The following is a 22,423-nucleotide window of genomic DNA, read 5'->3' as shown; positions in this document are numbered from 1 at the left end:
GGGACAGTGAACTGGCCTCCTGTGTAAAAAGTCTGGGGACGCCTGCTCTAGATGGACTTGTTTTTTTAGTGTCAACTGAATCCCAATCAAAGACTGGGGCCTCAGAGGAACTTTCAGAGGAGATTGCCCTTTCTCTAAGTCAAAATAGTGCCAGGGCACTTAGTGGGGAGATGTCAGCTTGTATCCCTGTGAAGTGAATCAATAATGTTTATAATAGTAATAACACTATTAAAGTGTCATTATTATGTGCCAGGTAGTGGGCTAAAATTGTCACATACAGTATCACACTTTCCACAGCAATCATAGAAGATGGCATCCCATTTTATCTTTTTGTTTTTATTTTTGAGACAGTTTCACTTTTGTTGTCCAAGCTGGAGTTCAATGGTGCAATCTTGGCTCACTGCAAACTCCATCTCCCAGGTTCAAGTGATTTTCCTGCCTCAGCCTCCCAAGTAGCTGGGATTACAGGCATGTGCCACCTCGCTCGGCTAATTTTATATTTTTAGTAGAGATGCAGTTTCACCATGTTGGTCAGGCTGGTCTCAAACTTCTGACTTCAGGTGATCCACCCGCCACAGCCTCTGAAAGTGCTGGGATTACAGGTGTGAGCCACTGCACCCAGCCAGTATCCCCATTTTAGTCATAGGAAAACTTGGATCACAAAGGTAGCATGAGGCATAGTCACAATTTTTTCAATTGCTATGGGTTTATAAAAAAAAAATAACAATGAAAAGATTTTACATATCCTCAAGAAAACTATGATTAAAATGAAGTTTCATTTCTAACATATTTGTGATAGCAACATATTTTGGGGTTGGTTAAGTTGGTATAGTGAAATACTTTGGAAAAAATTCCTTTTAAAATCTTGTTGGCATTTAAGTGACACTTTGGCAAAACACTATGAAAACATCTGGTCACATCTTCTCAACACTAATTTCTTCCCTAAATGTTGTTTTTAATATGTCACAGTTGTTAAATTTGTAACAAGTAATGCCCTTGAGACTAAACAAAAGTGCGTGGTATGTGAAAAATGAACAATGCATTTATAGCAGTAAAAACCAAAAGGAAATTTTAAATAAACGTTTAATTGAGTACAAATAGCCTGAAAGTTATTTTGGTGGAAATTGCCCAATCTGTGTGCTGACATTACCAGCAGGATGTTCTAAATAAACGCTGTTAAAACAAATGTTGTCTTCAGACATAACTGATCAGATTCAGTTCTTCTGAAGGATTATGGCTGGGAAAGAACACTTGCTAGTTGGAAGGGAACTCTCCATTCATAGTCTCAGAACAAATGCAGAACCACCAAAATGCCAGGGAGAATGGAGCTGGATATTTGGATATTGTACGGAAACTTCAAAGTAGGCAACAAAAAGTAGAAAAACAAACACCAACCACTGATGTTTGCATATCGGTTAGCCAAGGTCTATGGGCCTGATTCACTTCCTCTCTAACTCTAAAAGGATTTTTCCTTCTAGATAAAGCCCTGCATATTTGAATAGAATCCAACATATGTACTTGTCTCAGGCTATATTTTCCTCTTGCTGTGTTATAATTTTGTGCAATGGAAAGTCTTGTGAAGATCTACAATAACAAAAAAATCCAAAACACGGATCATATTCAGGCAATTAGTAATGCAACTGAGAAAGAGGGCTGTGTATGTCATCTAGCCAATTATTTGAAAATAATTATTTTTCAGTTTCATGTATTGACTCTTTCCACATATGGATAGGCAGATGCTATTGAGCAGAAATGTTTTTCCACTGATATGGAATCCTTGAAGAAACCATATCGGCTTTGATGTGATTCAGAGATTGTGTCATTCATCAAATGGTTTTAAAGAATGTGACTAACCTTAGGGTTCGTTCAACCTGAAAATAAACACAGATGGTTTTGGGGCGAACAAACTATTTTCCACAGCGGATTTAACCATACATGTAATGGAATATGCATCCTGTGTATTTAGTGCCACATCTGACTTAACATAAAAGCAATTAGAATGAACATGAGTCAAACTTTCTAATATAGTAAATCTGTAACTTAGACCCATCCCATTGAAAAAAATTTTTTATATTGAAATCTTTTAAAACATACAGAAGAGTTGTATATATAACAAAGAACTTTTTATTCTTGAATTTTTTTTTTTAGGTAGGATTTTTTTTTTTTTTTTTTTTTTTTTTTAGGTAGGATCTTGCTCTGTTACCCAGGCTGGAGTGCAGTGGCATGATCACAGCTCACTGCAGTCTTGACCTCGGGGGCGCAAGCAATCCTCCTGCCTCAGCCTCCTGAGTAGCTGGAACTATAGGCTCATACCACCACACCTGGCTAGTTTTTCTATTTTTAGTAGAGACAAGATCTCACCATGTTGCCCAAGCTCGTCTTGAACTCCTGAGCTCAGGTGATCCCTTCACCTTGGCCTCCCAAACTGTTGGGATTATAGGCATGAGCCAACTTGCCTGGCCAATTCTTGAGTCATGTAAAAGTAAGTGGTAAGCATAATTTTCTATTTCTCCTGAATAATTTAGTATGTACTTCCTATGATGACCTGAAAAGTAGGAAATTAACACTGATATATAATTACCACCTACTCCAGAGTTTCAACTATTGCCCCAGCAGTGCACTTTATCATAATAAATCTCAAACTTTAGTGTGCATCAAAATCAATGGGAAGTCTCAGTAAATACAGATTAGTGGGCCAAAATCTAGGGTTTCTGATTAAGTGGGTTTAACATGAGGTCCAAAATTTTATTTTTCTAAGCAAGTTCCTAGGTGGTGCTGAAGCTGCTAATCCTGGGACCACACTTTGAGAACCACTGCTTTATGGCAAAAAGTCCAATCCAAGATCACATGTTGTATTTAATAATTGTATCTGTTTAGTTTCCTTTAATATGAATACTATTTTTCAGCTATTCCTTGACTTATATTATCTTGTGATTCTGGAATAGTACAGTACTGCTAACTATACAGACTATGCTTTAAAATGGGTTTGTCTGATGTTTCTCAGTGACTAAATTCAGGTTATGATTTTTAGCAAGAATATATCACAAAAATGTTCATCTTACTGCATCGTCTTGGGTGGTACAGAATTTTAATTTGTCTCATTACTGGTGTTAACTTTGATCACTTGATTAAGACGGTCCTTGCCAGGCTTCTCTACTACAAAGCTATTCTTTTTCCTTTACATTTGTAATTTTAAAACGTATTGTGGGGAGATAGTTTGACACTTAAGTAAATATCTTGTCTCTCATCAAATTCTTATCCACTAATTCTAGCAGCCACTGTGTTTCCTGCCAAAACTGATGATTACTATGACAATTGCCAAATGCTGTTTTCTAACTCTGACTTCCCTTCTACATTTATTAGTTGCTATTCTACTGTTTTATTTCCCCCATTTATTTATTCAGTATTTATCAGCGTAGACTGATGAATTCCTACTTTATTTAATGGGTTACAATACATTATTTTGTATTTTACTTTGATGCCTAAATTGTCCCAGAGTTGGCCTGTGGGACCCCAGTCAAGCTGGCTTCTGTGTCCTTTCTTTATGTCCCAAGCATTCCTTCAACATTCCCCTGTTCTCTGACATCAAAAGATGTTCTGGCTCTTCTTTTATCTTTTCTACCCAGACCAAAAATCAATCATTTTCCCAAAGAGATCTGGTTGCTTTTAATGGGGAATGATATTTTAAGATCAAGATCTAGGTCCAATGTATCTTTTACTATTGGCATATTGCTGCTCCTAGTCTCTCTCAGTAGACAGGGCTAGCAGATACACGTATATGTATACACACTCACACTCATACACCAGAGTTATATCCAAATTTAGCTCTCTACTTATTGAAATGTGCATGTGTGTACACATAGACTTGCATCTATATATTTATATTTTAGTCTGTCTATTGATAATCATGAATTCATGCCTCCAATTCCAACCCAACATCACAGGATTAAATCTAGCTTTCCTCCTCTAACTCCATTATTCTCAATATTTTTACTTAGTTAATCCCCCATACATAATAATCTCCAAACTTAACCAGAATAAGAAGTTACTAATTATTAAAGGATACCTGAAGTTTCAGGAGGTTTTTGTATAGTCAAAGAAAACCAAGCTAGCAATTTTTTTGGTGGCTTATAGGTCATCTTACCACAATAGTATCATCCTAAGCAACTCAAAAAATTAACTCAGCTACAATACAGAAAGTCAAGTGCTTTGAACTGTGAGTTGCCTGTAGCTATCTCTACTTATACGCATCAGATCCACAGGTTTTCTATTCTCTTCAGGGTCAACTCATGGAGTTATGTGATCTCACAGCCTTACATGGTTTAAAGTTTCAGAGCTGACTCTTCCCTATACCCTACCCCGCAAGAGGAATGACTGCTGTCAAGCAGATCCTCCAGAGCTCCTGGGAGGGGATGTTGAGTTAAACATGACTGATTGAACACATATATTTATCTACTGTTCCACCTCAAATCTCACCTAAAAAGGGAGTGGAGAGAAATGAGATATTAAGCTCAAACAAAGAGAATGGGAGATCAGCAAAATACAAATCAAAACCATGGTGAGGTATCATTTCCACCCCACTTGGGATGGCTATCATCAAAAAGACAAAAAATAAATGCTGATAATGATATAGAGAAAAGGGAACTCTTACACACTGTTATTGAAAATGTAGCCTAGTATAACCACTATGGAGAACAGTATGGAGAGTCCTAAAAAAACAAAACAAAACTATAAATAGAAGTATAATATGATCCAGGAATCCCATTCTTAGGTATTTTTCCAAAAGAAAAGAAATTAGTACATGGAAAAGACATCTGCAACTCCATGTTTATTGTAACATATTCACAATAGCCAAGATATGGAATCAACCTAGCTGTCTATCAACAGATGAATGGATAAAGGAAATGTAGTATATGTACACAATGGAATACTATCCAGCCATAAAAAAAGAATGAAATCCTATCATTCCCAGCAACATGAACAGAACTGGAGGACATTATATTAAGTGAAAGTTAAATATCGCATATTCTCACTCATATGTGGTAGCTAAAAAAACAATGAGTGCATAGAAGTAAAAAGTAGAACAGAAAATACTAGAGGCTAGGAAAGGTAGAGTTCAGAAAGGGAGAGATTTGTTAAAGGATACAAAATTATAGCTAGATAGGAGAAATACATTCTAGTGTTCTATAGCACAATAGGATGACTACAGATACAGCTTCAAATAGCTAGAATGAGAATACTGAATGTTCACAACACAAAGAAATGATAAATGAGATGGATTTGCTAATTACCCTGATCTGATCACTATACATTATATGTATCAAAACATCACTATGTACCCCATAAATATGTACAATTATTGTTTCCATTTAAGACATTTAAAAGATGTGACTCTAAAAAAAATAAAAATTAAAAAAGCAAAAAATCCCACTGATATGGTTTGGATTTGTATTCCTATCCAAATCTCATGCTTAATTTTAATCCCCAAAGTTGGAGGAGGGACCTGGTAGGAGGTGACTGAATCATGGATTTCCTCCTTACTCTTCTCGTGATAGTGAGTGAATTCTCATGATATCTGGTTATTTAAAAGTATACTGTAGCACCTCCTGCTTTCCAGTCTTCCTCCTGCTCTGGCCATGTGAACATGTGCCTGCTTCTCCTTTGCTTTCTGCCATGACTGTAAGTTTCCCGAGGCCTCTCCAGCCATGCTTCCTGTGCAACCTGTGGAACTATGAGCCAATTAAACCTCTTTTCTTTATACATTACCCAGTCTCGGGTATTTCTTCACAGCAGTGCAAGAATAGACTAATACACCCATTAAAAAAAAAAGAGAGAATGGAAAAGAAAATAACAGCAACCAAACTTTAGAAAAAAACAAGAAATACCAGGATCTCCAAAATTGGGGATGGAAGGCAAATTTGAAAACAAGAGAATTCATTAAAAGTTGACACAGGGTCTGGGCATGGTGGCTCACACTTGTAATCCCAGAACTTTGGGAGGCCGAGCCGGGTGGATCACCTGAGGTCAGGAGTTTGAGACCAGTCTGGCCAACATGGTGAACCACCATCTCTACCAAAAATATAAAAATTAGTTGGGCATGGCAGCAGGACCTGTAATCCCAGCCATTTGGGAGGTTGAGGCAGGAGAACTGCTTGAACTTGGGAGAAGGAGGTTGCAGTGAGCTGAGATTGCACCACTGTACTTCAGCCTGAGAAACAAGAGCAAAATTCTACCTCAAAAAAAAAAAAAAAAAAAAAAGTTGCCATAGGAAGCTACATTTATAGATCCTCTTCCTCATTCTTTGTTGCAGGGTATACTCTCTTCCACATCTGAGCAAAAAACTTTCACCAAACTAGAAAAACAAAAAAACAAAAAAACAAAAAACAAGAAACCAGAGAGGCCAGATTCAGGATGATAGATAGAGCTGAGAAAAGGTTTCCATACTGAAATGAGAATTAAGTGAAAGTCAAATTACTGAATGGTGAAATCCCAGAACTTTGGGAGGCTGAGGCGGGTGGATCACCTGAGGTCAGGAGTTCGAGACCAGTCTGGCCAACATGGTGAAACACCATCTCTACCAAAAATACAAAAATTAGTTGGGCATGGCATCAGGGCCTGTAATCCCAGCCATTTGGGAGGTTAATTAACTATAAGTTCAGGGACTATAATATGAGAAACCATCTCCCTTGCTGTTTGAACAAAAGTTTCCCTTCCCAAGAGTTCCAGTTCTGCCCTCCCAACCCCACCTCAAGATATTTAACATATACCCTTCTCCCTACATGATTCCCAGGGCCTGATAGCCAGGCTTTTATAATTCAGCAAAATATTTAACATTTATTTGGGAAAATATACCAGCCTAAAAGAAAAGACTCAAAATTCTGACAGTTGGGGGTTTTCTAATAAAATGACTAAGCCAGATCATCCTACACCAAAATCCACCACTCAACAGCACATTGACTATCCTCATATCTCTGCCTTAACTATGAATGAGCTGGTAAAAGAAAACTTCAAATCTCATGGGAGTAAGGAAAAATTGTTTGTTTCAGAAAACCATTTGCAAAGTTTTATATGGTGCCTGAACTTCCCAAGAACTCTTTTCCCTCATGACAGATGACTAGAAAGTTCCTCCATTTGGCACTGGAGGAACTATAATGTCAAGAAAATGAAGAAAACTTTTATAGGTGCTCTGCTCTCTCAACATCTAAGTGATTCCCTGTTTTACCTTAGGTACCTTTGGAAGTCACATTAACCCTTCTACATAAAATGTAATTATTTACTTTGTAAATGTAAATAGTCCTGTAATTTTTTCAATTGGTAGGAACTCTAAAACTCTACTGTATAGATTAGCATCATTCTAACCCCTATAATTAGTCACTTAACCTATACTAATGCCAATTAACTATAAGTTCAGGGACTATAATATGAGAAACCATCTCCCTTGCTATTTGAACAAAAGTTTCCCTTCCCAAGAGTTTCAGTTCTACTGCCTACAATTGAGTACCACAAAATTCTTCTGAATTCTCACATCCTCTGTGAGTTTCGGCCCTCTAAGAAGGAGACATCAAGACAAAATTAAACATGTAGTAGATGTTTTGAGGGGAATACTCATGGAAGATAAAGGGAAGAGTGGGAAGCAGCAGGCAGGAAAAACCTTCATATCACAAAGGAAGGAAGTAGGATTGAGTAGGAAAAGCCTCAAACTACAATCAAGGTCTTAGATAGCAAGGACAGGCCAATGAGAAACCCCAGAGCAAAAACTGCCCATTAAAAGAGGCCCGCATTGGGCAGGAAGGGCCTAGCTCTTATACCCACAGCATGCTCAGCCATTGGCTGGGAGCAGCTTTGCGGGATCATTAACTTGGTGTAAGTGAGTGTTGCAGTGGATCCCAAAGGTGCGAGCTGGAGGCTGGTGTTCCTGGAGGGAAATCTGAGCAGGGCTCACTTCCACAGCTACCACACCTCCTTAATCTGAAACCTGGAAATGTTCCTTGCAATGAATGATCTCAAACAGCTTATGGTCAAAGGGAAGGCTGACTCCGGAACTCAAGCCTCCTCACTCAAAGGCCAGTAGTCTTTGTTTCTGGTGAGGGCCAGATGAATGAAGTATAAATAGTTTGTCCTATTTTATCAGTAGTTGCTACAAGGCAACATTTCTTGACTTTGGCAGCAAACGTTTAGCAAAGTTTATATATTTAATATTTAACATACATCAGTAACCTATGACCTAAGCTGATCACAGACTCAAATATAATGTACCTTGTGGATGAGATGGAGGAAAAAGAGTGTAAGCATTTCATCTATGCAGGGAAATAGATATGGATGTTCATGGAGGAATGAACAAAGGAAGAGGTTTGCAGGTGAATGTTGGCCATACTTGCTTGTCCTAGAAATGCCAATCACTGTCTCCCACTCCACTCTCTTCTAAAAGAATCTTGTTCCAATTTCAGCCCTAATGAGGAGGTGAGTGAATGAAACTATACTTGCACTGGGTTGTTCTTTTGTTCTTTCTAGGCTGGGTCAATTAATTCTCTCTTTCTGGGATTCTGAACTGAGATTCATAGAGAAACTGTTATCAAGGAGCCATGGATAGCTGGAGGTAATGCCCTATAAAATCCAGTTGGAGTCACAGGAGGTATTATAAGCTCATGCCATTTTTTAGTCAAACTTTTGGGGAGATAGTTCTTACGGCCTTTATCCCATCACCAAATTATCTAATCTGCATGAGCTTTGGATCCCAAAGATCTGGGTGCCAGTCCCAGGTCAGCCACTCACTAGCTTACCTCTCTGACCTCAGCTTCCTCATCAATAAAGCACACAAACTAAGACTTGCTTTTCAGGCCTTTCATAAGGAACAAAAATGATCATGTGTATCATATACATTTTGTTTTGTAGGCTTACTAAACAAAAGTTGGAAATGCAGAGGAAACAGATTAGGAGTTAAGAACTTTATATCAGCATTAAGTAAGAGTTGGTTTAAGTTAACATTGAGATTATTTTATTTCCTTGACGTTCTGCAGTTTTGTGGGACAAAATGCTTATCAACTGTCCTAACACCATCCTAGAAATTCTAAGACTCTCCATGACCTCTTCCATGGTCTTCCTAGTCAGAAACTCGACTGAAAACAAGTAAGAAGCATTTCTTGGGTTCATTCAGTTTTGAGGTAACAATAAACTCATTTTCAGATTGCCTGTGATCTTTTCCTAATGACATGAGAGATGTGAATAGGAATAGGACATATTTTAAAACTAGCTTATATAGAAAACCTCTTGTCCATTCACATTCCCATTTCCTAACACAACTTTTTTCCAAATCTTTCACAAACAGGAAATCAGAGTAAAGCCATCATTAGAGACAGGTGGACAGATTCCCTTTAAGGCAAATAATACTTTGCTATACATATGCAAAACAAAAACGGGCAATAAAGCAAGTCATAGGGTGATTCAGAAATTCTCACCTCATTACTCCCCCAGAAAACACTTCCTATGCTTAGAATATTTTAATGGAGTGCAAGTCACTTGTAGCCTGAATTATCCAGGCAAATGCTTTTTCTACTGTAGCTTGCATGTGCAGACACATATATGAGATTAAATCCAAACTAGCACAAGGTTACCCTAAACACATGTGCTTCCATTTCCTTGGATCTCAAAACTACTAAGTTATGCTAGAACAATGGTTCTCAAAGTGTGGTCTCTGCACAGGCAGCACGATATAACCTGGGAATTTGAGAAAACTGCTAATTATTGGAATCCACCCTACACCTACTAAATGAGAAACTTGAGGGTGTGGCCCAGCAATCTGTGGTTTCCAGAGCCTTTAGAGAAGCCAGTGAAAACCGGGCCTACCATCACCCATAATCATGCTTTTTCTTTCTAGCATGAATAATATTAATACTTGTGCTGGGCCTAATAGTTTTGTTCTTTAGCTTTGTTTTGTTTTTCCTGCTAAAGGAAGGATCTGAGTGAGGAAAGTCAATACTCTGGAAGACAGGTGACTTTCTGGGGGAGAGTGTTCAACCCTTCCATTCTGTCCTCTTTATTTAGCCCTTTTTATTCCAGTGGACGTTTCTACTCTTAACTGGGAAGTTAACTTGCTTTTTATTTTTTCATCCTAATTCATCTGCACTGGAGTTCCCAAAATATTATATTTACCTCCTCTCTATTGGACATGGTAAGTCTGCTGCTTTACTCACTCTTGAGTGAAGTTCTTTCTTTGAAAAAGCTATCTGTGTTTGAAATCTGTGTGATTCATCTTTTCTCTCTCCATTTTGAGGCCCCCCAGGGCAGTGGAAGAATTCTGACTCAGGCCCAGTTGAAGGGTACAAGCCAGTAAGTAATGTTGTTTCTTGACACCACTTTCCTATATTCTTTGGTAACATCATAGCCAGTGCTTCAAGTTGATTTGTGTCCCCCAGGAAGCAACACCAGGGACTGTTAGTAAAGGAACACCACTTGGAAAGACAATTTTGAAGGCTCTATTTAAAAGCAACAACTTAAATGACAAGAAAATTTTAAGCTGCTTTGTTTTGAAAGGTTTTTGTTTTCAAAAATTAAACATAAAGTTCTTCAAGAACTCTGTAGTTGGAAATATTTTCTCTCATTAAAAACGCAATGCCTTCTGGAGGAAATGATACTCTGAGCTTTGTAGCACAAATCAATGCCAAATGAAGGCCATAAACCATGTTTTGTTATGCATTTGGCACAGTCTCCAAATATCTTGAACAAACAACGGCACTGTGCTTCAGACCCAGGGACCCTTACTTCTGGGGAAATTTATGATTGTCCATTATAGGAAAGTAGAAATGCTGAGGATTAGCAAGTCTGGACTAGGATAGGAGGAGAAACAAAGACATTATTAAAAACATAAACAATTTGAATATTATGAGCACCTGTTTTCTGAAACCACTGCTTGGAAAAGCCATTCTTGCCAAGCCTATGTACTTGAAGGAAACTGGCTTTGTGTTTAGACAATCAATCTCAGCTCAGTGAAAGTACTCAGAGCTAGCCTAGGTTGAAATAGTGCGGGAAGGCAGAGGGGATAAGGCAGGTTGCTTCATACAAATCCCATTCGTGGGAAAAATCAGGAATTCCAAATCATCATTCCCATGCCTTTGTTAGAATACCTATCATTTTACAGTTTGACTGCCATTTCTAAATAAACACTAACTTCTATTTGTGGGGGTTGGTTGCTTTGTGGTCAAGGACTACAGCCATGGGTTCTGGTCCTGAAAAAATATGCAGACTACATATTTTGGGTGCTATTTCTGTGATCAGGGACTCACAGGAAATCAGGGGCTCCATATATCACCCATTTCCCAATCCAAGTCAAACCTAAAGTCACAGGCAGAAAAAGATGTTCACAATTGTTAAGAATCAAGAAGGCAACACTTGATATCATCAAACCACCTCAAAGAAAAAAAAAATCTGGCATGACTTATTTCTGATCTTGGCTCAAGGGAAATCTAATTCAAAAAAGCATATTTGAAAAATAAATATGTCAGTAATTACCAATGATAAAAATGAATAATAAAAAACTGATGTGAGAGCTTAATGATGCTACATCTGCTTTCTTTTGCATACAGTACATGTGGCTACATCTCTTTAAGGAATGTGCAAATTGAGGCATGGTTCATGACTCAACTGTCTGATCACTAATCATTGCTTAATACCACTCCTTCTGCCTGAACCTGAACCTGAATGTGAACCTGAGGGGGACACCAGGCATCCTAGGGCTACTGTTAAGAATTGGCATGGCACCAAAAGCTTGTGGTGGTGGTGTTCTGTGTGTGCCTATGTATGGTTTTGAGCTGGTTTGTCTCTCTTTTGAAAGAAAAAACTGTCTCTTATATAATATTTTTGCATTGTGGTTCTATATCCAGAAATATGTGATATGTTCTTACTAGTATGTTGCATTCCTGGAGGTCAGCCCATTTTACAAATCCCTGCCCCCAGCAAGTGGGCTGACACTTAAAATTACAATGACATTCATAATAAGAGTTATGACTAAAAGTGAGCAAAAGTCTTGGCCAAGGCTTATGGATTTCATTTGAGGCTTAATGTAGCACTTTGATTTTTCCTTCAACTTTTCTTTTAGGAATTACTTTGCTAAACATATCCAGGTTGTCTTTTGTGCTTAATAATATTACTATTTGTTACTTACTGCTACTGATAACTAATAGAAGTAACTGGCCTAAACTTTAAAAGTTACTGGAACTTGAAAGAAATGTTTTTCCTTGCCATTTATATATGTAGTGGTTTTATGAAGCTCCTTGCCTTCTAATAGCATCAACACATTCTCTGATTTGTTGACTTACTTTGTATTCACTCATTTAGTCATTCAGTAAATACAGAGGAAACATCTACTATTCAGAAACCCTTTCAAGGAATTATTCAAAAGCAGGATCCAGTTTTAAAATCTTGCTAAAAAGACAGTGTTTGCACTCTGAACAATGAAGTTCTCATCTAATAGAAAAAAAAAAAAAAGGTTTGAGTTCTCGAGTTTGTCTCAGCAGAGTTTCCATGAAGATTATATATCTGGAAGTAAATACTAGTAGTCTTTACCCTGCACTGTTTGATCAGTGTCCAGCTATCTTTATTTCCTATAGCCAGATTTTATAGATTGATTCTTACAATTATCATAGGTAGAGGTAGGCTAACTGCTCATTTCAAAAAAATGTTACTACATATGTCTCACAGTAAAGAGAATCTTTTGGACTGGCAAAAGTCTCTGTTGATTAGGTTTTCCTGGTAGTCTTGCAATGAATTCCCTGAAATATATACTAAAACCAATGTTGTTATCACATATATTCACTATGTAGGACTAAATCTATCAAACATCCATTAGTAACTAGCAATAAAAATGTTGTGGTGTTCTGAATCTGGAATTGCTTATACTTTTATAAAGCTTACTGATTCAGACACTATTTTAAATAAATATTAATAATAAATCTTAAGTTAATGAATATACGCCAGGGCCAGGCATCACACTAAGTCCTGGGGATATAATTCCAAACACAATGGACATTCTCTTTGTCTTCAAAGAACGTGGAATTCTGTGAGTTGTAAGCATAACTTTTTTTTTCAATTTTGCCCCCATGAAAATAACCACAGAATAATTTCCTTTTAAAGTCAGCCATCAGGCAACTCTGAGAGTCACCTACAACTCCTTTGCTTAGATATTCTTAAGTTTAGTTCTCCATAATGGGGACATTACTTACAGCTTTCTATATGAGGTTTTCATGACACTACACAGATGATCCATAAGGAGCACCCCTGGTTGTTCAAAGAGCAAAGCAAAGCAAAACACAGAAAATAAACAAAAAAACTTTTTCACATTCTCTTGCAGTCTAAAGGACATCATTTTGAAATTAAATTCTCCCTTACTCCTGACCTCTCTCTACTTCCCATTATGTTCCCTGGATAAATCATCCCTTTGAATGGTTTTTTTTTTCTTTTTTCTATCTTTCAATTGTCAGGAGCATTCCTGCTGTGTCCGGGCATAGATCTTTTCTTTGGTATTTGATTAATTTCATGCACTTGACCTAACTAAGAAGCTGGACTGTACTTCGGACATACTTCAGTTGGCAAAATTAAATAATACCCTAACCAGAGAAGCATAAGGATCATTAAAGACAAAGTTTCTCATTAGCACTGACAGAAATTCAGATTTTTCCCAAATAGGTAACAGAACAAAAAGTACTAAATTGTCAAAGGTAGAGACCACAGTGTAAAAGAATAAGGAGAAAAATCAGAGTGGATTAATACAGAGGCAGGCTGGGAAGGTTCACAGGATCTGATCAGGGTCCGTGGAGAATTCCAAAGGAAAAGCTTTTTATCATCCCTACTCCCTATTGCCCCTTTACAAGTTGGCATTATTATGCAGACCAGAGTACCTTTAAGTAAGGGGAATGAAAGGAATAAGTTCATTTCGTAACTAAAGATTAGAAATAGTTTTGCAATTATCTCCTAAGTCGCACATAAATCATTCAACTGCGAATCCAGATTGCTTTGTCAGGATTTAACTTAGTTCAAATGACCAAGCATAAACACCAATTGAGATGGAAAAAAACAATTTTCTTCTCATGAAAATCCACTTAGTTTGCTGGCCTAATTATCTGAATCTGTTGCTCCCTACAGACATTGAGAATTCGATTACAGCATGGCTCTCAATCTTAGTGCCCATAGAAGTGGAAGCTAACAAAGCATGATGAGGTAGACTCTATGTTCCTTGGCATCCTGCTCTCAGCTGGCAACTTGAATACATTGCCCAGCATTGTTGGTCCTTTCCTTCCCACAGGTGCACATCTGAGAAGTCCCAGGTTCCAAACTGGCTCTCTTCCCACAGCTCTGGGATAGGTACCGCTTTGCACTCCAAGATGAGTTTTGTGGTTGGCAATTTCCTCCCACTCTCTACAGATAAAGCATCTCTTAACTGATGAATAGAAGGGAGCTTCCGTTTCACTCTGTATTACTCTTTTAAAAGATCTGGCGACAGGGCTGAATTCCTGCTAATTCTCAGATGGACTGCCTGCTCTCTGCACAGTGCCAGTGGTCCCAAATGAGCTAGAAAGATAAATAGGTAGTGGTTCCCTCTTTCAAATATTCAGCATGACATGATACCACTGTGGGTAGCAGAGACTCTGGCTTCCTGGTCGACGGTGGAGATGTGTTCTGGGGATTTTGGAATGCTGGTACCCTAGCCAAGGAGCACAGCAATTCAGGAATGTGGTAGCTGTTTTTAGTGGCTCAAGCATTTAAGCATCAGGCCTGCTTGTCCCTATAAGAACTTTAAATCTGCTTTTGTTGCCTAAACTCTAAAAGTTAAAGATGTCTATGCATTTCTGTATGGATCAGATTATATTTAGTCTCTCTTTCAACCAGCAGATAAAACATTTATCCAAAACAAACCGCCAGTTTCTCACTTGTCTCATGGTTGAACTTCAGGGATTGAAGCTGTATTCATCAATCCCCTTCCTTATTCTACAAAGATTTATAAAACATCTTCTATGGCCTAAGTGCTATAGAATAGAGTGTGAAATCTAGAAATAGTTCCAATAAGTCACTTATTAAGAAGGGTCCAAAAGAGATGCTTGCTATTTAATATCTCTAAAAGAAACTTTACAAATTCTCCATCTCTGGAAAAACTGCTCTAAAAGTGAATCCCACCAAAGTTAAGAAATTACTTCTATGGCCCAAAATCATTCTTGATCCAAGTTCTGCCTCATTGCCTTGAGTGAAGATTGATAATAACAGCTTCAGCATAATTCATGGAATAATTCCGTATACTCATTGTTACTGAGTTAGCAATTCCTCTTCTCATCTAGCTAAAAGTCTATAGTGTTTTTATATTTGCTTGTGGTACTATTCTCTTACTCCTTTAATCAGATTAGCTGTTCTTATTCAACAAGTACTTACTGAGTGGGTCAGGGAGGGCTCCAGAGAAGATGACTAATTGAACAGCATCCTTAAAGGAGAGGTAAGATTCAGACAGAATGAAAGGACCAAGAATGGCATTCTAGTAGAGGAACTAGCATAAACAGAAGCACAGAAGTAGAACAAATCAACAAATTGAGTGAAGGTAGAGTGAGGTGCTGAATGGAAAGAAACAGACAGGCATGAGGACTCTGCAATAACCCAGTTCTTCCCTGGATGGGTATTAACTTTCTTCCAGGAAGACAGGATGAGAAGGAATTCTTCTCTGTGGAATTCTCTTGAGGGCTTTTTGGATTTGGTAGTTTCTTTTTGTCAAGGACAATTTTATTGTAGGCAATAGAAACCCACTCAAATTAGCTACAGAGAAAAGGAGACTTTAAGAATCAGGAGTATCACAGTGAACCTGAAGGCTGGAGGTCCAGTGGTCCTCATGAGAAACAGGACCAGAGGTGTCTCTCTCTCTCTCTCTTTCTCTCTCTCTCTCTCTCTCCCTCCCTCCTCCCTTTCTCTCTCTCTCTCTCTCTCTCTCTCTCACACACAAACACACACACACACACACACACACACAGTTTTGCTTCTCCTTACACGTCTGATTCATCTTTCTCTCTCAGTGTTCATCTGCTCCTCCAAGTACCTGTTTGCCTCCACAGCTCCTGACCATACAAGCCTCTAGTCCCAGAAGAGAGTATATGGGATCAACATAACCCAATTCCAATCATCAGGAAAGATAGCCCAATTACCCAGCTGGGGTCAGAGGTCCACTCTGCATCCACCAACCATGGCCCAAACAGGATTAAATAATGCAAAATGGCTCTGCATACCCAGTTGCAAATGAGTAGGCTCATTCTCATAGAATATGTGGTCGTGACCATAGATGCCAGACAGAACAGTCGTGTGAATACTCCTGAAGAATAGATTGAAGACAACTTACATTTTTTTCAATTAAATGTTTCATTTGCCTTGGTAATAAGACTAGGTGGGCAGAATGCCATGTGTGAGAGTCAATGAAGGATTCTTTACTGAGCCAGGGATGTGACGGGCCCCATACCATGAGGAATAGTGAAGGAACTGAAGCTGCCCTTCTAGAGAAACAAATACTTTAAGAAGATCTACTGCTGCTGCCTCTCTTCAAATGCTTGAAGGATCATCATTGTGAAAAACAGACGAGTCTCTAGGGGAAATAACTAGATCAGGAATAGAACAGCCTGGAAGTAGTGTGATGGCCTTGAGATTAGCGAATTTTCTGTCAAGGAATGGATTTTAAAGTTGTGGAAAAAATAATTTTATGTGATGTTTATAGAGATAATTCAGTTGTCCAATGGAGGTTTAATTAAATGACTTACAGTTAGATACAGACCTGTAATTAGATGGCCTTCTAATCCTCAAATTTAACAATTTTTCTAATCAGTCAAGACCCATCTTAGAATATACAAGAAAGAATTTTTCAACAACAGGCATTCAAGAAGAACTCTTAACATTGAGAGACAGGGAATCTGGGCAACACAGTCTAGTTCATTCTCAAACTGAGCTCCAGGGAATGTTAGCACCCATGGAATGTCTATAGGTATTCTACAAACACCAGGGTTGCCGTCAAATAAATGCTACTTAAATAAAGCAAACAGGCTTCTTTACTGCAGGGTATTTTAGAGCCTTTAAAAAGTTGATGTTTATCATGAATTTCCAATAGATGAAATATACTAAACAATATTTCCCAAGCTTATCTGACCACAATGAAAACTTAATGGCATCACCTACTACATTAATTTCCCTGAAACAAGAGTTTAGGAAATGCTGCTGTAGCTCTGTTGCCTGATTCTATTCCTTTTCTGGGTCACATAACCTTTTGAGAACCAGGCAAAAGCTACTGAATACCTTTCTACCCACACCAGTGAAAAATAAACATGCAAAAATGCACACCAAATTGTTCACATAACTTCAAGATGGGTCACAGACTCTAGTGATTCATCCATGGATTCTCAGGTTTTCCTGAACCTCAAGTAATAAATCCCTATCCTATACTATCTAAATTTTTAAATGATTTTCTCTACATTCATACATCCCCAAAGGGTCGTAAAGTAAAGGCACAAGTCTTCCTTATTGCATTGCTTGTACAAGTTGTACAAAATTTTCTCTGGATACACCTTAGTGCTGTCCAACAGTATGTACCACCTAAAGGAGGGCAGGACTCCTGCAGCCTCTGGGACACCTCCCAGTTTATCTTCTCTCAGTTGGACTCTCATGCAACTGAGTTTGGCTCTTTCCAAAACAAAACTCCTATTTAACTTCATAAATAAAGAGATGTTTGAAATATGTTTCACTTTTTTTTTTTTTTTTTTTTTAATGGAGATCAAGTTTCACTCTTGTTGCCCAGCCTGGAGTGCAATGGCACGACCTCAGGTCACTGCAACCTCTGCCTTCCTGGTTCATGTGATTCTCCTGCCTCACCCTCCTGAGTAGCTGGGATTACAGGTATGTGCCAACACACCCAGCTAATTTTTGTATTTTTAGTAGAGGCGGGGTTTCGCCACGTTGGCGAGGCTGCACATGTTCAAGATAAAGTGTTTTCTATCATATAAAAAAATCTGAAGTACTAAGTAAGTGTATTATTCTTATTCTACTATGCAGATCTTCAAGAAATGTCATTATTTATAAAAACATGATCTTGGAGGCAAAGAAGCCCCTGCTCATTTTTTTACAAAAGGGTACTTCATGGCCACAGTCCTGGATATCACCAGAACAATGAAGTATCTGGGAACAGGTATAAGGTGAACAAGTGAAATAGCACAGGGCAAACAGTTCAGATCAAATGAGTTATGTAAACCAGAAAAGGTTATAAAATAGGATAGGTTAAAAAAAAACAAGCTTATCATTTCAAAATTACTTCACTTGATCTTAGCCAAAAGGCCAAGAAGTGATTGTTTCAAAATTATTTCAGTCCTATAAAAAATGAAGAGTCTTAAAATGGGCATTAGAAGGCCTAACTCCAGTGCGTGCATGTGGAAACCAGATATGTTACTTCTTGTGCATCTGTCATTAATTTTATAATTGAAGCTTATGAATACCCCAGTTGAGAAACAAACGGTTTATATCAATGGAAATGATTTAGTTTTTATTTTTATCAAAGTTAGTGCATGTTAATAATTTTTTCTCAGAGTAATAGTTGTTTGCACATTATAAGCACATGTCTTATGCTTTCCTTATAAGGACATCCATTGAAAAATTTTTTTCTCTTTGACCTCCTTATAGTCAGCATATTTCCGTTTGTACGAGAAGAAAGTAGTCATTTGAAGTCTAAGGAGAAATGTCTGTTTGACTAACAGATGTCTATGCTGGAGTAAGCAGGAAGTCTTACAGTTCCTTCCCAACACAAAGGCCCACTCATGATAAAAGAAAAGACCAAACAGCTTGGGGATAAATAAGGCAGTTTCCATTCCAACAAACATCTGTTCTAAACCTGCCACTAAGGTAGAAGCAAGAAAATCCCTAGTATCTCATAATCAAGTGCAGTTTTCTTTCTTTTACCCCTTTCCTACCCTCTCAGTGACCATTCTCAATATTACTGAAAATCAGCCAAAATATTGTTTTATTTGTTCTACCACTGATACTTTAATCTGGAAATCTTAACAGCCAGCCTCTAGCTATAAGGAAGCAAGTCTGCTCAGAAAGTGATTAATCTCTATGGAGATTAATTTAAAATATAGTTAAGTCATTTCTTGAGCACCACTGTATGCCATTCACTATTGTGGCACCCTAGATACAAAGATGTGCATGGTGGGCATCCCTTATCAGGAAAGACAGCCAATCAAAGTGTACTCAAAGAAGCGAGCAAGTTACACAAAGTGGTAAAACAAAATAAGGTGATATTATAGCAAGTGACTGACAGAGGATAGAGAAGTGGCTAATCTCGAGTGGGTCATGCATGGAGGTGAATGTGTACGGGGACAAAAATGCCAGGAGCAGTCTGCCTTCTGCAGATCTAAGACAGAGTGTTCCAGAAACAGAAAACAAGAAGTACCAAGGACGTTTGGTGGAAACAAACTTGGTCTGTTCAAACAGAATGAATTCCCAAGTGGCTGAAAGCAAAGTCAACGAAGGGAAAGTGAGAGGAGATAAGTCAAGAGGAAGGCCAAATAGAAATTACAGCCCTAAAATCATAAGTAAAAAAGACAACTGTGGCCCTAAATACAGGCAAATGATATGCCATTTCCTCAGCTAACAAAATAATTACCCAGAAGGTGACATAAATCTCATTTTTTGTCACCTAGAAATAAGGCAAATCTATGATAGTGGGCTCTTAAACAAATGTTCCAGAAAGGGACTTTTTCATAATAAAGTACAGACTAGGTACTGTCTTCCTTTCTAGGGTAAGGGCTGTCCAGAAAGTAGTTTGCTCCATTTCTTTTCTCAGGTAGCAAACACCCATTCATTCATCACCTCCTTTGCACCCTGGAACCTGGGTGTTCCATATTACCAGAACGATAAGAAGATGCAAGCTCTGGCCTTGCAGGATTGTTCTGGAAGTTTGCCAGACCACGGGATTGTTTCCCAGTGCTCTGTAGAATGAGCACATTGTTTCTAGGTACAGTTAACATGGATTATTATCAGAGAGCTGGTTCATCCTAGATGAATTAATGAATTCTGACACCATACTTCAGATTACTGTCTTTTGCTAATCTTTTCGTAGCCTCTAAAAAAAATTGAAATGAGACAAAATCTAGTATCCCCTCCTCTAAATTAGGCCAGGTTTTATTCCACTCCAAGCAGCAATCACCAAAGGGAAGAAAAGGTACCAGGTAAGTAAAGAATGAAGAGGGAGATTTTCACCAAAGAAAAGCATATATATATTTATATATTACCTAAGTAAAAGGCAAGGAACCTGGGCAACATGGTCTAGTTCAACAGCCTAGAACAGTCTAGTTCAAATACACACACACACACACACACACACACACACACACACACACACAGAGGTATACCTCATTTTGTTACACTTTACTGTATTACACTGATATTACATTTTTTACAAATTGAAGGTTTGTGGCAACCTTGCACTGAGCAAGGCTACTGACACCATTTTTCCAACAGCATGTGCTCACTTCATGTCTCTGTGTTACATTTAGTGTTTGATGAGTTAAGGATGACAATTAATGATACCTGGATAGTAGCCACGAGAAAGATTAAACCACTAGCTGACAGTCTTCAAAAGACTTCCAGCTTTTGACTCACCAACTCTCTATATACTAGGTCTAGAACAGCTAACTTGCTATTGAAGGCCAGTATTGTTTCCTGAGATAATTAGATTCACAGCTAATTAGCCCTTCATTATCTTTAAACAAATGAATTTCCTAGTTACCAGATTTCCTTGCAGAATTACTTTCTAATGCCTTAAAACAAAGTTCTGTTAATACTTTTAATAAACTGTATATCAAAATCATTCTACAAAATGTAACCTCTTTAGACTTTTGCTCTGAACAAAAAATATGCAAGTAATAATAATTTAATCTGAATCAAGAAAAGCCAAAAACAAAAAATCCCTCTGACCATGAACAGAACTACCAAGGAGAAGTATATATGGGGAACACATTGCCTGTGTACATTAATGTTTCAGCTTCAGCTGACCCACATCTGTAAATCTAGACAGCTAGTTACCATGTGTCTTCCCAACTGAAAAAGGCAAAAGCTGGCTGCCATATGCTTTTTACAAAGAAATTGTAAACAGGTTACTCAGTATAGGCCACATATATAGGATTTACACATGAGTGCCCCAGGAATAAATTTGGCTCAGTCTCCTTCAGCTAAAAAGCTTCAGGCATCACAATATTTCCATATGTCCACTGTATAGTCAAATGAATAATAATTTTTACTCTGAAGGTTGTTTTGTACTAAGAATGAGATTGAGCAATGGGCAACTCAGGCAGCCATCCAAAGGAGTTCTTGTAGTTTATCCATGTGTTTGTATATTTAAAGATGTGTATTACATTCTTTGGAAGCCATAAATAATATACTAAAAATTCTAAAAGTACATTGTATCACTCTCCATGCCACAGTATACATACACACACACACACACACACACACACACACACACACACACACGGTCATAAAAGTCTAGAAATGCTCAAGGTTGGAACATTTGTTACAAACAACAGTGATAATTCTCTTCATAAAGACTTTTCTTACCTCCATGCTGGCTGAGGCTTACTAAGATGGAGATGAAAGGTACCTGATGTTTTGGGAAAAAAAGCTCTAGTGAGGAGCCAGAATAAGAAAGAGAAGGTGGGAAAGGATGAAAAGCTGCTTTCATCCTGTTCTGTCTTCAACATCAGAGCGGGGTGATAAAGAGAATTCTCGAGGTTTCTATCTTGTCTATCTTAGCTCAATAGAGTAAGAAAACTAAGAAAGATTTAGGAAAAAGCTTCAACTATGAATAAATAGCACCCATCTGCTTGGAGTAGCCTGTGTCTTACCTTCCCCAAAACTTCAAATAGGACAGCAGTTAGGAATTGAGAAAGATCTGGGGACACAGTTAACAGTGTTCCAATTCATACATGCATCCATTCACCCAATGTTAACTGAAGTCCTACTAGATGTAGGGTCTTATATTAAGAAGAGAGAAAGATAGTTTGGATGAGAATTTTGCCATCACATATAGAAATAAAGATGGATAAGTAATTACTAATATAAAATAATAATGATAAATGTCCAAAGAGGTACAAATAAAATGCAATACAAGTAGAGATGGCTTCTAGCTTAGGAAAAGGAAAGGAGTTAATAGTTTTTCCCAACCCTTAGAATCTAATTCCTTATTGAGACTTCATCTTTTTAAAATGCCCTCATTGTTCCTCCTTATGCTTATTTCAAGGATACAACTGTTGGAGGAGGGTGTTTCTGCAGTGTGTTTTACTTGATCTCATCCCCTAGGGACACCCTACCTTTTACTTAAAATCAGCTGTCTCTACCTCCTTGCAGCCAGACTGTTCTGTCTGCCAATAAC

At 37.9% G+C, this 22,423-nt stretch overlaps 1 long non-coding RNA gene and 1 pseudogene across 1 annotated transcript in view; both read right to left on the bottom strand.

Moving 5' to 3' along the window:
- The window catches only part of LOC141582700 (uncharacterized), a 96,990-nt gene that overhangs the window by 25,379 nt on the left and 49,188 nt on the right, over positions 1-22,423 (bottom strand). The window lies entirely within an intron of this gene.
- Positions 18,267-18,345, bottom strand: LOC120364224 (U2 spliceosomal RNA; annotated as a pseudogene).

Source organism: Saimiri boliviensis, chromosome 2, assembly GCF_048565385.1.
Source record: "Saimiri boliviensis isolate mSaiBol1 chromosome 2, mSaiBol1.pri, whole genome shotgun sequence".
In the NCBI taxonomy this organism is placed as follows: Eukaryota; Metazoa; Chordata; class Mammalia; order Primates; family Cebidae; genus Saimiri; species Saimiri boliviensis.
This window is presented reverse-complemented; position numbering and strand designations above follow the sequence as displayed.